The sequence below is a fragment of the Papaver somniferum genome, unplaced genomic scaffold (genome assembly GCF_003573695.1).
Source record: "Papaver somniferum cultivar HN1 unplaced genomic scaffold, ASM357369v1 unplaced-scaffold_3, whole genome shotgun sequence".
NCBI lineage: Eukaryota > Viridiplantae > Streptophyta > Magnoliopsida > Ranunculales > Papaveraceae > Papaver > Papaver somniferum.
In genome coordinates, this window is record NW_020641039.1 from 2744393 (window position 1) to 2758439 (window position 14047).

Genomic DNA, 14047 nt, shown 5'->3' on the forward strand with positions numbered 1-14047 from the left:
TGAAAAATTACCTTGTAATATCTTACATGATTTGTGTGAGACAGTCATTTGATGTAGACTCAAAATGTTTTGTATTGATCATTCGATCACTTGAAAATTTCTTGAAGCTAATAGTTTGTATGAGACATCTATTGTCCTCTTCTAAGAATGTTTCAATGATTGAAATGGGAGTTTAGAACAATTAACCATGATTGGATATAACACAATATGCGTACTTGTATGCTAACTGTTGCAAGTAATTCCAAGTCTGCGAACCATAGTATGCATACCCGTATGCGTACTGGTTGGTTAATGAAAGTCCGGGAACTTCGTATGCATACCGATATGCATACTGGCGTGAGTTTTAAGTTCCGGAAATTTAATTGAGTTTGAAAAGTATGCGTACCCATTCGCATACTGGCGAACCCAAACTAAGTCCGGCCACTTAGGTATGTGTACCTGTTTGCATACTTGAGTAGGTTATGTTCTAAAATCGCTTTGTTAATGAACTAATACATTTATATAATAAGGAATGCAATCTTTTGCAAACCGTGGCTATAATGTTCATGAATTAATTCGAGTGAATCAAAATCGATTTTGCTTCAATTGTGTCTTGTATACTTCTATGAGAATATAAACAATTGAACAACTCTAGAACTAGTTTCATTTGAGTCATTTGAACTAGTTATGGTTAAGATGAATATGGTTGATATGAAAGTGTTCATATGGCTAACTTCGAATAACTATTGTTGATCCAACAAGGTGTACACGTTTAGGTACGGTTACTCATATATAAATGAAGTCACTTTTCATTTGTGTGTAACAAGATAAGTTCGATCTACCGGTTGAAATATATTATCTTGAGTCTAATCAGGTTTTCATCTAACAATGAATATTGAATGCTTTGTTACCGAGGTAGCATTGACTGCAAACCCTGATTTGAAGACTATATAAGGGAGAACTCTAGCAACTGGGAAACCTAATCCCCACACCTCCTGTGTGATACTAGTTGCGACTAGAGTCGATTCTCCTTTAATCTTAGGTTTTTCCAAAACCCAGTATGTTAACGACTTGAAAACTTCATTGGGATTGTGAATCCAGACCCAACTATTTTCTCTGTAGTTGCGTATTCTGATCTTGCTGTTTTCAATCGTGATTGAATACTATCTTCTCTAAGATTTTCTCGAGATATAATCTCCGATAGGCAAGATAAAAAGTAGTCACAAACATCTTCGTCTCATCATTTGTGATTCCACAATATCTTGTTTCGCTACCATACGATTAATATTATTGTGAGGTGATTGATATATCTAGGATGTTCTTCAGGAATATAAGTCTGGTATATCAATTGGTTCCTGTTCACCTTGATTTATAAAAATACGGAACAAAACTCATAGGTTTATCTGTGGGAGACAGATTTATCTATACAATAGACTTTTTTGTGTAAGACAAATTGGTTTATCAAGTCTCCGACTTTGGGTCGTAGCAACTCTTAGTTGTGGGTGAGATCAGCTAAGGGAATCAAGTGCGAAGAATCCGGCGTGGTTCTAGAGGCCTAAGGAACGTGATTGTACCCTGATTAGTGTGAGATTGGTTAGGGCTCAACTACATTCCAGTCCGAAGTTAACTTGGAGTAGGCTAGTGTCTGTAGCGGCTCAATACAGTGGGGTGTTCGAATCTGGACTAGGTCCCGGGGTTTTTCTGCATTTGCGGTTTCCTCGTTAACAAAATTTCTGGTGTCTGTGTTATTTATTTTCCGCATTATATTTTCTATATAATTGAAATATCACAGGTTGTGCGTAATTTTAATCAATTGTGAATCCAACCTTTGGTTGTTGATTAAATTGATTGACACTTGGATATTAGTATTTGATACCGTACAAGTTATTTCTTATATTCAATCGGGCTCGCAAATTCCTATTTGTTTGATTGCAGATTGAATTTAGAAATTGAGATATAACTCTTGGATATACTTTTCTTAGGATTGAGTCTGACTGTCTAGTTGATTCTCTTGAAAATATTTGGAGTTAGTCCATACAAATTGCTAAGAGAAATATTGGGTGTCGTTGTTAGACCCCCACTTTTTCAATTGGTATCAAAGTAGGCAAACACGTTTAAGACCTCATAAGTCAGTGTTTGTAGCAATCTGATTTGTGCGGATAGTTGTTTATCTCAAATTCACACACATAAAAATGAGTTCCAAAAGTTTTGATTATGTTAAATATCTTGGGCTTACCTCCAAGGATAACTCCTTTGCTGATTCTTCCGAATCCCGAGGTAAGAATTATTTGCTATCAGATTCTGATAACATTCCCTCTGATCTTACATTTAAAACTATGTCTGAAGCTGAAATGGACCTCACCAGAACTCTAAAAAATTAGCTGAGATTATTGATTCTCTAGGAGCTAAGGTAATGTCTCTTGAAGAAAAACATGAAATCATTGATGAGCTTGAGAAGTCTCTTGGTCGAGAACGGGAACTCTATAGCATCATTGAGTCATTCTCTAACAATATCGAAAAACTTGTTCAAGAAACTACTCTACAGCGTGAAAATATTAGTACTCTTGAGGATATTGTTAAAGAATATTCAATTAGAGAAAAACGTTTGATCGAGACTCACTCATCTGATCTAAGCAGCCTTCGTGTTGAGAAAGTGAATCTGGATGCATCTCTTCTTCTATCCCGGGAACAGTGCAAATCCTTAAAAAATGATAACTCTGTCTTAATGAGGAAATCTTTTGTGCCAATCACTAATTCTCAAGTGGAGTTACCGTTCATGAATAAAAGTACTTAAAAAGAAGTTCCTGCGAAGAATTGTTTACATTACTTGCAGTCTTTTAATAGGTCTATGAACTTAAAACAGGTTCCTTCCGATGTTTCTCTTCCGTGAACATGTTCTTTCTGCGGGGAAAAAATCACCATGTTCTACATTGTTTTGCTAGAAAGAAACAGATTTCTGAGCTTCAAATCTATTATATTTTACATTCGACAGAGTAAATTGTCCGACATCATTTACAATGGAGTCCATTCCTGCAGAGAACCAAAACTCTCATAAAAAGGATTTCAATGGTCACTCATCTCGAAATCTTTTGTGGAATCGTGTTCCTTCTCATGGTGCAAATTCTTACACCACAAATACACAAATTCCCAGTGGTTATGAGAATAAAATTGGTAAGTCTAAGTCTAGGAGGTGGAGATCTCACAATTCCGATCATCTGGAATCAATCTCCAGAGGTCCTAGACTCAATCCTCAGAAAAATCTCTCTGATGGATTTGTTAAAAGGGTTATGACTATTTCGTATGAAAAAGAAATAACCGAAGGAATGAAAGGAATACAAGGATCAAACCTTCAGATGGTACTTACAATTCATCTCTCAATTTTCATGGTGAGATTATATCTCACTCTGACACCCAACTCTAGGTAACTACATCCTTACATCTAACTTGAGAGTTGCAAGGATGATTTTTGAGAGTTTCTCAAGTCTACTGTAGGTTACCATTTGTCTTGTGTTTGAATTACCTTTTTTTGTGAAGGTTGAGTCAATTCTTGACTCCCAGTAACTATTGTATCTCTTCTTTTTGCTCTAATTGATTCTTTTGATTATTGAGCTATGAATGTAAGAGATATCAAAAAGGTGTATTTCCTTTTTATTGGATCCCTTTGATCCATTAACCTGCCTTATCCGGTCCACCAACGTCCGTGCTTGGGAGTTTTTTAGGGTTTCCTTAACAAGGGTATTCTCCTCTTGTTTATAAACATATATATTTATATACTGGTTTTCCATCCCAAAAAAAAATGCAGAACTCTTCAAGATCTCAGGAAATGGTGAATCTTGAGATGGAAGAAGACGTTAAAGGATGCGATTCAGTTCAAGAATTTTTCTTGAAAAAGATGATTGCAAGGAAAGGGTACAACTCCTGGATTGGTGAATCTGTCAATGACTCAAAGGTCGAATTTGCAAATCTTCAACTGCAAATAAATCATCTCATTGATGGCCAGACCAAAATCCTTGAAATTCAAAATATCTTGATTCGGAATCAGAAGAAACTCATCGAGGATTGTGTCAAAGCTAGGCATCTTGCCCGCATTGTTGATCGGAAAGTTAATGACCTAACTCATGAACATGGAGTCTCTACGATCAAAAGAATCAAGGATATCGGTGATACCTTTTATGATGGTCCCTTTCAAAGGTATGATGTTATCAAAGAAACTTGATTTCTTATTTTTTTTTCTAGGAAACTTCTTATAAGATTTTATTCTTGTTTTCTAAGAAGGATAACTAGGGTTTGGAATAGAAATTATTGTGAGTACACATAGCTATTGCCAACGTTTTTCATCTTGCAATGTTTGTAGATTTATTTATTTAAATTCTAAAGTTTACTTGGAAGATGATCTTGCAGTATTAATCTTTATTGGTTTCATATATTGCAAAAATTGTTCTGGGATATGTGTGTTTACGTATGTGAACTATGATTGTCCCATATTCGTCAAAAGTTAAGCCTATTGTGTCATTATGCAAATATTGATGGAAGATAAGATGAACTTTCGATCACAAAGATTAAGTATATTATATGTCTTTATGCAAATATTGATGAAACATAGAATGAATCTTTGAATATTCCGCAGTATTGATCTTTCCCTGATCCACTTCTATGTGAAAGTACTGTGCGGCTCCATAAGTTCTCTTATGTTGAGCATTTCCGATTAAATTAATCATGGGTTATCTTGTGGTTAATTTAATTGAGTTTTCTGGATACAAATTCATGTTTCATGTGATTTGTTAATGTGCTAAGAAATCCTTCTTTTCTTTTAAAAGTAAGGTCGCTCTTGTTGTTCTTTCGGGAATGACATTTTATGGGGGAGATTTCTTAATTGAACTTGTGCTTAATTGCCAAATCTTTGGGAGGAGTGCGGATGTGGAATATTTATATGAGTTTTCTTGTATATCTATTAACTCCTTGATGAATGCTGTTAGAGCACTGCTCGGTCGAACTCGCAAGCATTGCTATCTCAAGCTTGTTTGTCAAGTTTATTTGTCAGTCTTGATTTCTAGTCTACTTATAGCTAAGTCTCGGATTAGGATAGTAAGTGTAGTTGAGCATTAGACTTCACGGAGTTCATCGATTGAATACGAAGAACTACTAAGGAGAGCTTGTGGAACTTCATCAACAAAAGGTATGTGGAGACTTGAACTCATCTATCACTTAAAAGTCTATCTACTCTATCTCCTATTTGAGACAAAAGTCGTATAGCTATATGGACTTCGATTATACACATTTGATATTTCGAGCTGAGTTTAACTCGCTTACATATTTCTCGAAATATGTGTTGGTAAACTTTCGCTTTAACCAAGTTCATTTTATATCCTTGACGAAAGTCAAAAGATGATCATGTGAAAATTGCCTTGTAACATCTTACATGTGAGACATTCATTTGATGTAGACTCAGAATGTTTCTTATTGATCATTCGATCACTTGAAAATTGCTTTGAAGATAATAGTTTGTGTGAGACAGCTATTGTCGTATTCTAAGAATGTTTCAATGATTGAAATGGGAGTTTAGAACAATTAAATATGATTGGATATAACACAATATGCGTACTTGTATGTTAACTGTTGCAAATTATTCCAAGTCCAGGAACCATAGTATGCATACCCATATGCTTACTGGTTGGTTAATGAAATTCCGGGAACTTAGTATGCATACCGGCATGCGTACTGGCGTGAGTTTCAAGCTCCGGAAATTCAACTGAGTTTGAAAGGTATGCGTACCCGTTCGCATACTGGCAAACCCAAACTAGGTTCGGCCACTTAGGTATGTGTACCCGTTTGCATAATATGGAATGGAATCTTTTGTTGATGAAAACCATTGAACAACTCTAGAACTGGTTTCATTTGAGTCATTTGAACTAGTTATGGTTAAGATGAATATGGTTGCTATGAAAGTGTTCATATGGCTAACTTCGGTTAACTATTGTTGAGGCAACAAGGTGTACACGTTTAGGTACGGTTACTCATATCTAAATGAAGTCACTTTTCATTTGTGTGTAACAAGCTAAGTTTGATCTAACGGTCGAAAGATATTAGCTTGAGTTTAATCGGGTTTTCATCTAACGGTGATTATTGAATTCTTATTTATCAAGGTAGCATTAATTGTAAATCCTGATTTGAAGACTATATAAAGGAGAACTCTAGCAACTGGGAAACCTAATCCCCATACAACCTGTGTGATACTAGTTGCGACTAGAGTCAATTCTCCTTTAACCTTAGGTTTTTCCAAAACCTAGTAGGTTAACGACTTGAAGACTTCATTGGGATTGTGAAGCCAGACCCAAGTATTTTTTTCTGTAGTTGCATGTTCTGATCTTGCTGTTTTCTATCGTCATTTACAATCTTATCTAAGATTTGCTCGAGATTTAATCTCCGATAGGAAAGATAAAAAATAGTCACAAACATCTTGGTCTCATCGTTTTTGATTCCAAAATATCTTGTTTCGCTACCATACGATTAAGATTATTGTGAGGTGATTGATATTACTAGGTTTTTCTTCGGGAATATAAGTCTGGTATATCAATTGGTTCCTGTTCACCTTGATTTATCAAAAGACGAAACAAAACTCATAGGTATATCTGTGGGATACAAATTTATCTATTCAATAAACTTTTATGTGTGAGACCGATTAGTTTATCAAGTCTTCGACTTTGGGTCGTAGCAACTCTTAGTCAGCTAAGGGGATCAAGTGCGCATAATCCGGCGTGGTTCTAGAGGCGTAAGGAACGCGATTGTACCTTGATCAGTGTGAGATTGGTTAGGGCTCAACTATACATTCGAGTCCGAAGTTAACTTGGAGTAGGCTAGTGTCTGTAGCGGCTTAATACAAGGGGGTGTTCGAATCAGGACTAGGTCCTGGGGTTTTTCTGCATTTGCGGTTTCCTCGTTAAAAAATTTTCTGGTGTCTGTGTTATTTCTTTTTCACATTATATTTTCTATATAATTGAAATATCACAGGTTGTGCGTAATTTTAATCAATTGTGAATCCAACCTTTGGTTGTTGATTAAATTGATTGACACTTGGATATTGGTTTTTGATACCGTCCAAGTTATTTCTTATATTCAATCGGGCTCGAAAATTCTTATTTGTTTGATTGCATATTGAATTGAGAAGTAGAGATATAACTTTTGGATAAGATTGAGTTTGACTGTCTAGTTGATTCTCTTGAAAGTATATAGGAGTTAGTCCATACATATTGTTAAGAGAAATATTGGGTGTTAGACCCCCGCGTTTTCAATTGGTATCATAGTAGGCAAACACGTTCAAGACCATTGTTGATGGTGGATTTTCAGCAAGGGATAAAATCGTAAAATTATGATACTGCATGTTTCTAGCCCGGCTTCAGGAACGCATGTGACGATTCATGTTTCTACGATCCGTGAACTGTTTTCACGATCTCTGATCGAGTACCTCTCAAAGCCACGATGAGTATGATTCTCGATAGGCCTCACACTTGCTGAGCATTCGATGCTGCACATTTCATCGTGCCCTCTATGTAGAAGAACGATTGGACGGTCCTCCTACATAAACGCGTTCAGGACGTCGCCGACACTCGTTGTTCCCTGACTACATAGAGAGACCTGCCTCTACATAGAAGAATGATTGGGTGGTCCTCCTACATAATTTTTTGTTGAGGGGGCTAAATGCCTTCAGGACGTTAACAACGTGCTGACTATGCACCTTTCAGAACGAGTATGATGCTTCAATTATCTCATATCTCGATTCTACAATAGATTAATTCTACAGTGACATTCACCGACTGAATTCCTAGAAAATAATCTATTTTATCTTATTACTCCATTCTATGGCTATCCCCGGCTGATTCCATGGATTAGTAATAGATAACCAATTAATCTCATTACTCTGTTCCCTGAATTCCCCGGATGGATTTCATGGATTAGTAATGGATGCTCAACTCATTTTATTACTTCGTTTCATGAATTATTCCTAGCTAAATTTCATAATTTAGTAATAAATACTCCACAATCGGACGTCTGATCGTCATCGAGTAAGTCCTGAGAAAAATGGTGCAAGTGTACTTGACAACAATGCACAAACGAGCACCCAAACACACAAACGCATGATCGAAGTATGGACGAATGAGCGACCCATGGAAATAAAATAATAATTAATAAAATAAGGAAAGGCGTGGGACCGGGCCCACCGGCCGGCCGGTCATACCGTGGCCGGTCCCCTTCCTTATTTTATTTTCACTAATGTTTTTATTTCCTCCCTCATCTCATAGGGTTTCCCTCACTTGAGTAAACTCCCTCGTTTGTGGGAAACTCTTAGATTTTCCATACTTTCATCAAACAAAAAATAGGGAAAGGTGTCACGGGACCGGGCCACCTAGCCGGACGACCATGCCCTAGTCGTGGCCAGTCCCACACCTCAAAATTCCTTATTCTTTCATATTATTATTTCCATCATTTCATGGAACTCCATCGTTTGATCGAAAACCCTAGTTTTCCAATATTTTCTCAAATATTGCTCAAACCATGGAAAAGCCAAAAGGTCAAACGGTCACACGACCGACCACAGGCTTCCCACGTCAAAATTAAATTATTATTATTTTAATATTTTCAAATTATCTGTCGCATGAGCAAAGTTCTTCTTGCTCATTCGAGCAAAATTGAGAATTTCAGTCAAGATCAAACTCTTCTGGAAATCCAAAATATTGCTCGAACGATCGTCAGAAAATACCAAAACTCTCAGGACTGAGACACAGACACAGTAGTGACACGCTAGTTGGGGAGAAATCAAACTCTTCTGGAAATCCAAAATCGCTAGTTGGGGAGAAATGGTTAATGCTTTCTACAGGAAATACTTCTTTGTCTTAGAGCAGATCACTCTTTCTGACTTAGGGAGAATGGCTCAGAAAAGCACTGAACATCCGAACGAATATGTGAAGAGGTTCAGAATTCAAGCCTTGTATTGTCATGATCCTAATGTTACTGAAAAACAATTGGTGGATTTGTGCATCAACGGGATGATCCCTGTCTATAAAGCTTTGCTGGAAAATCTCTGGTTCCAAACTTTCTCAGAACTCCATGAAGCATCCAAGTGATCAGCAACTACCGCTCCAGCCTTGCTATAAAGATCAAAAACTGTCAAAACTGCGGAACCGCGAGACGCTCGAGTCAACGCCAGGCGTCTAATAAATAAACAGTACAATGTCCAACCCTCCACGAATGTTGCTGAAGGAAGCAAGAGGAAAGATGAGGCGCAACAGCATAAAAATGATCCTCCAGTGTCCCATCCTACAAAATCACCAAGGAAGGAAAACCAGGCTAGAAATGCACAGCCACCGGCTTAGCGTCAACAAAACGACCAAGAAGATCCAGATTTCCCTTTTCCCATGGAGGAGGTGATCGAGTTATTGGAAGTCTGGATTCAAGACGGTGCGATCAAACTACCTCCCGTCAGAAGAGAGCCAACAAAAGAAGAAATGGAAAATCCACGCTACTGCCGTTTCCACAGATATGTCAGTCATTCAACTAGTGATTGCAGGACTTTGAAACACATATTCAAATAGAAGGATGATTCAGGGGAACTGGCCTGAAGGAGTGCACATAAATCCTCTTCCGATCAGTACCTTCACACTCTCCGATCGGTGTGCCCCGGTTCGGATTGTTCTCTGCCACTCGGTAACATTCAGTCCCCCACCCGTCAAGGAAGAAGTACAATCCTTGATGGAACATGCTTGTGAGTTACTATACTTGTCAAAAGATCAGAGAAACGATACGTTTGCAGCGTTGAATCACATAGTGTCAGGAAAACGTCTAGCAATTCAGGAGACATTTCCTGAACCTCCAGTGACAGACAAGGAGATATGTACGACTGGGGACTTCTCACCACAGTCCACCTCAAAGGAAATGAATTCAAGTGAGAGTTGGTCGATATTGGAACTGCTGTCAATGTTATTCTATTGAAAACTCTCAGATCTGAATGCATCACTCGACAAGAAGCCACTCATGCCCATGTTTCAGTCAGAGATCATGAAGGAGTCTTCAGGGATGCGTATGGTTTCATCACCCTCAAGATAAAGACGGGTTCAACCCGGGCAGAAGCTAAATTTCACATAATCAGGGAGGACCCAGGATACGATACCTTGGACAACATGGATTCACACTGAAAGGGTAACTCCAATGCCTTCAACTGCATGTTTCTATATTGAAGAAAGCTCCAACTCATAAGAAGTAAAGGATACTCCATCATTCGAGCATCTGGAGGAAGTCAAGGCCTTGATGGAACTAAAGCAAAAATCAAAAGGTTTTGCATTCAGGCAACCCTTCTTCCCCCTCATGCATCCATATTATCAATTTTCAAACATGCTGCTTTCATTCGAGGGCTTCACCCCAACAACTTAGCACTCACCAAGCGCTATGAGTGGTTGATTTCTCCTCGGCAATACTTCACCAAGTGGTTAGACGCATAACCTCTCAAAATTCAGCATTCTAATGATGCAGTTATTGCTAGAATAATGATTGAGTTCAACAAGCAGTACCCTGTATACTCTCCCTTGCACGAGTGTCCATATGTGCCACAAAGTCAGGAAACTTCGACCGCACGACCATGGAACTCCATCACCAGAGGAATGCCGAATCATAAAAAGATCTCCAGGGCAAGAACCATCAAGCCAAACAAATTTCATGAAGGAGATTTGGTTCTCAAAGCCACTAAGCGCAATCTCCATTCAGCTAGGAGTTCCAATTGGGAAGGTCCTTTCATGATTGCTAAGTCAATAGCTGGTGGATACTATAAATTGATCAACACGGATGGTAGGACCAGCGTATTAGTGATACACGAGAATTGGCTCAAAGCTTTTGATGCCTGAGATATTCAGCGTCTTTGGGTGTTATTTTTTCAAGGCACGAACGAATGCTTGAGACACCCAAACGTTTTAGGATTTTCTTTTATTGTATTTTCAATTTCTCCAAAACGTTTGCAAATACTTGCATCCAGTATTTTGAATTCAGTAATTTATCAAAGTTCTTTATTTAAAGAAAAAATCTCTATCAAATCCAAAAGAAAATCCTCAACTACTCACTTATCCAAAACCAATCAAAAATCAAAACCAAAAACTAAAGTCTCACATCTCTCAGAAGTTCAAGGTTCAAGAGATTATGGAAAGGAAAATTAAAGGAGGACGGCAAAGAAAGATTTCTGCTTCTCCGCATTCTCCAAGACTTGTAAGGCCGCTTCTCCAACTCCAGCTTTTCAGTCAATTCAGCAATCTTGGCCATCTTCTCCGCCACAACAACACTGGTAAAAGGTATATTGTTCTCTACTGCATCCCTGATGCTATTGATTCTTTGACGAAGCCACTTCAATTTAAAACCAAGTTCTTCAGCTTTCTTCAAGTTGTACTCCCAATCAAAGAGTACATCTTGAGTAACAGTGCTTCTAGCCCTGGTTCGTATATCATCTCATAATGTTGTGAACCCTTATGGTTTGGGTGACTTTTTAATTTAGCAGGATTAAGTTCTAGCCCATGTTTGTAGGCTTTATCAAAGGATCATGAGGGGTTCTGATAGAAACAATATGTGAAAAAGTCACAATATGTTGAATCGGTTTTGGTTTAGCATAAAAGCATACGTGTTTTGGGGTTTTTAACTTTTGCTTTCAATAGTTAAAAACCGGTTTTCAGCCTTTCTCTGGTAAAGGTTGGTTGTTGTTATTCTTTTGTTTTTCATAAGGATGACAACATAATGATATTTTGATATCAATTCTCCCTGGAAGAAGATGCAAACATATTGGAGAAGAATATGCAAAATTTGAGGTAACAATCTTGTTAGTTAATTGTTTTCCTGTTTAAGAAAAGCCTAATTTTATTTCATATATTTATTGCTTTTGCTTAACAAAATTTCGGTACAATTGATGTTTTATTCCATTATGTGTGTATGGATGTGTGTGTGATTCAATTGGTTCCGGTTAAGAAAAACTATTGTTATATTGCTTTATTGTGTGGTATCAATTTTTTAGGCTTACAAAATTTCGGTGCAATTGTGGTGCTTTAATGTCTATGTTGTTTCAATTGCTTCCGGTTGAGGGAAATAATTATGCAAGTTGATTTATTTGGTTTGTATGAATTGTTTATGGCTTAACGAAAGAAAAAGGTTTACGTGATGAATTTTTTAGTCCAATTCGATTCCTGATAAGAGAAACTAAGTTAATTCTGATCTTAGTTAGACTTATCAAAGTGGAGGTTTCTGTTATTGAAGTCTAATTGAATGCCTTAACAAGAAATGCTAGTTAATTAACCTAGTACTTGTCTTGTTTATAAGTTAAAGGTCTAAGTTATATGGATAACTAGAACCTGATGAGAAAAACAAAATTATCTTTATTTTGGTTTTATCGAATAAGCGATTGTATTTGTACAATCGGTTTAGCAAAGGAACTAAAGTGCTTAGTTTATTTTTGATTTGCTAAACTAAATTGGGAAAATTGCTTCGGGCAATTATTTCCTTGTAACATATCAAAACAAAATCACTTTGTAGTTTCGGTTTTGATATTGGTTATCAAAAATGGTGTATGTAACCCTCGTGCTTAACTTTATAGGTTGCAAGTCTACTTTGAGATTTGTAAGATCCTTTTCAATTTATCCTTTATTTTTTCGTTTCTTTGTCATTTTGTGACAAAAAGAGGGAGAAATATATGAAGTAAACAAGTGATGCTGGCATTGATTTTATATTGATTGGTATCACTAAGGGAAAGTACATTGGTGCTTAAATGTTTATCTAACGAAATAGGAAAAGCATAGACTAAGGGGGAGTAGCATATCATATTAATAGGTATAACAAAGACGTGTGAATTGAAAATCTACCTATCTCACCTTTAGGGGGAGTATTAGCTTTGTTATTATAATGTCAACAACGGCATTTAAGGATTGGATGTAATACAGATTATTGTGCGCGCTGTTGAATTCGGGAATCAAGCGTATGTGTAATGAATTCTTTTAATTTGTTTATCCATATGATGTGAGAGTTTTGTCACTAAAATTGACAAAGTGGGAGATTGTTAGAGCATAGCTCGGTTGAACCCACCAAGATTGGTATGTCATGTTTGCTTGTCATATTTTAGTGAATCAAAACTCATTTTAAGAGTCTCTTGATTATGTACTAAAGTCAACTTCGTATAGGTTAGCTTGAAAGTATTTGGATATGAGACATTACAAGTATTGCGAAGACTTGAAGAAGTGAAGAAGTACAGAGCTACAACCACAACATCATCCTTCCACTAGAGGTTAATGATATTTGACTTGAACTGTTTCATTACCTAAAGTATCTTTCAAGTCGTGTATATTGAAAACAAAACTGCGAAGCATGAACACTCTAGATAGACATAGTATTAAGGAATTCAATACGAGCTTTATTGCTTAACCGTTAAACTTTGTAGATAAGACATCACCATAATCGTATGAATGCTATTGTGATTATGTATGGGTATGAGGTGAGGATTTCATCCTAGGAAACAATGTTTTACATTTGTTTTAAGGAAGTAAATTCATGAACTTGTTTTGTGAATCGAAAAGGAAATCGCCAGACATTATTGGTATTGTTATTCATTGCATATCTGTTGAACTACCAATATGTATGATTAATATATAACCTCTCATGACTTGGTTGTGTTCTTGGTAAAACTATTCACAAAGGCCTGACTTTTGTATTGGTATGACTTTTATTAGTGAAACCGATCTTAAATAATCATCTGAGATGGTATTTATCTAGGCCTTTAGGTCTTTAGATAGATTTGCTATAAAGACGATTGGTTTTCTTTGATGTGATGTGACATCCAAGTCATAACACGATGTACTGGTACAATATAAATTCCTATATATGCTATTGATTTGTAAACGGTAAGTGTTATGATTTGATCTGACCCAGGCAAAAAAAAAAATCCTCTCCCACTAACTGCAGATCAAATTGGGTTAAATTTCATGTCCAATATCAATAGAGATGTGTAGATGATGACAAATACTAGAAAACAACACTGAATTTTATTAAAATTCCTAAC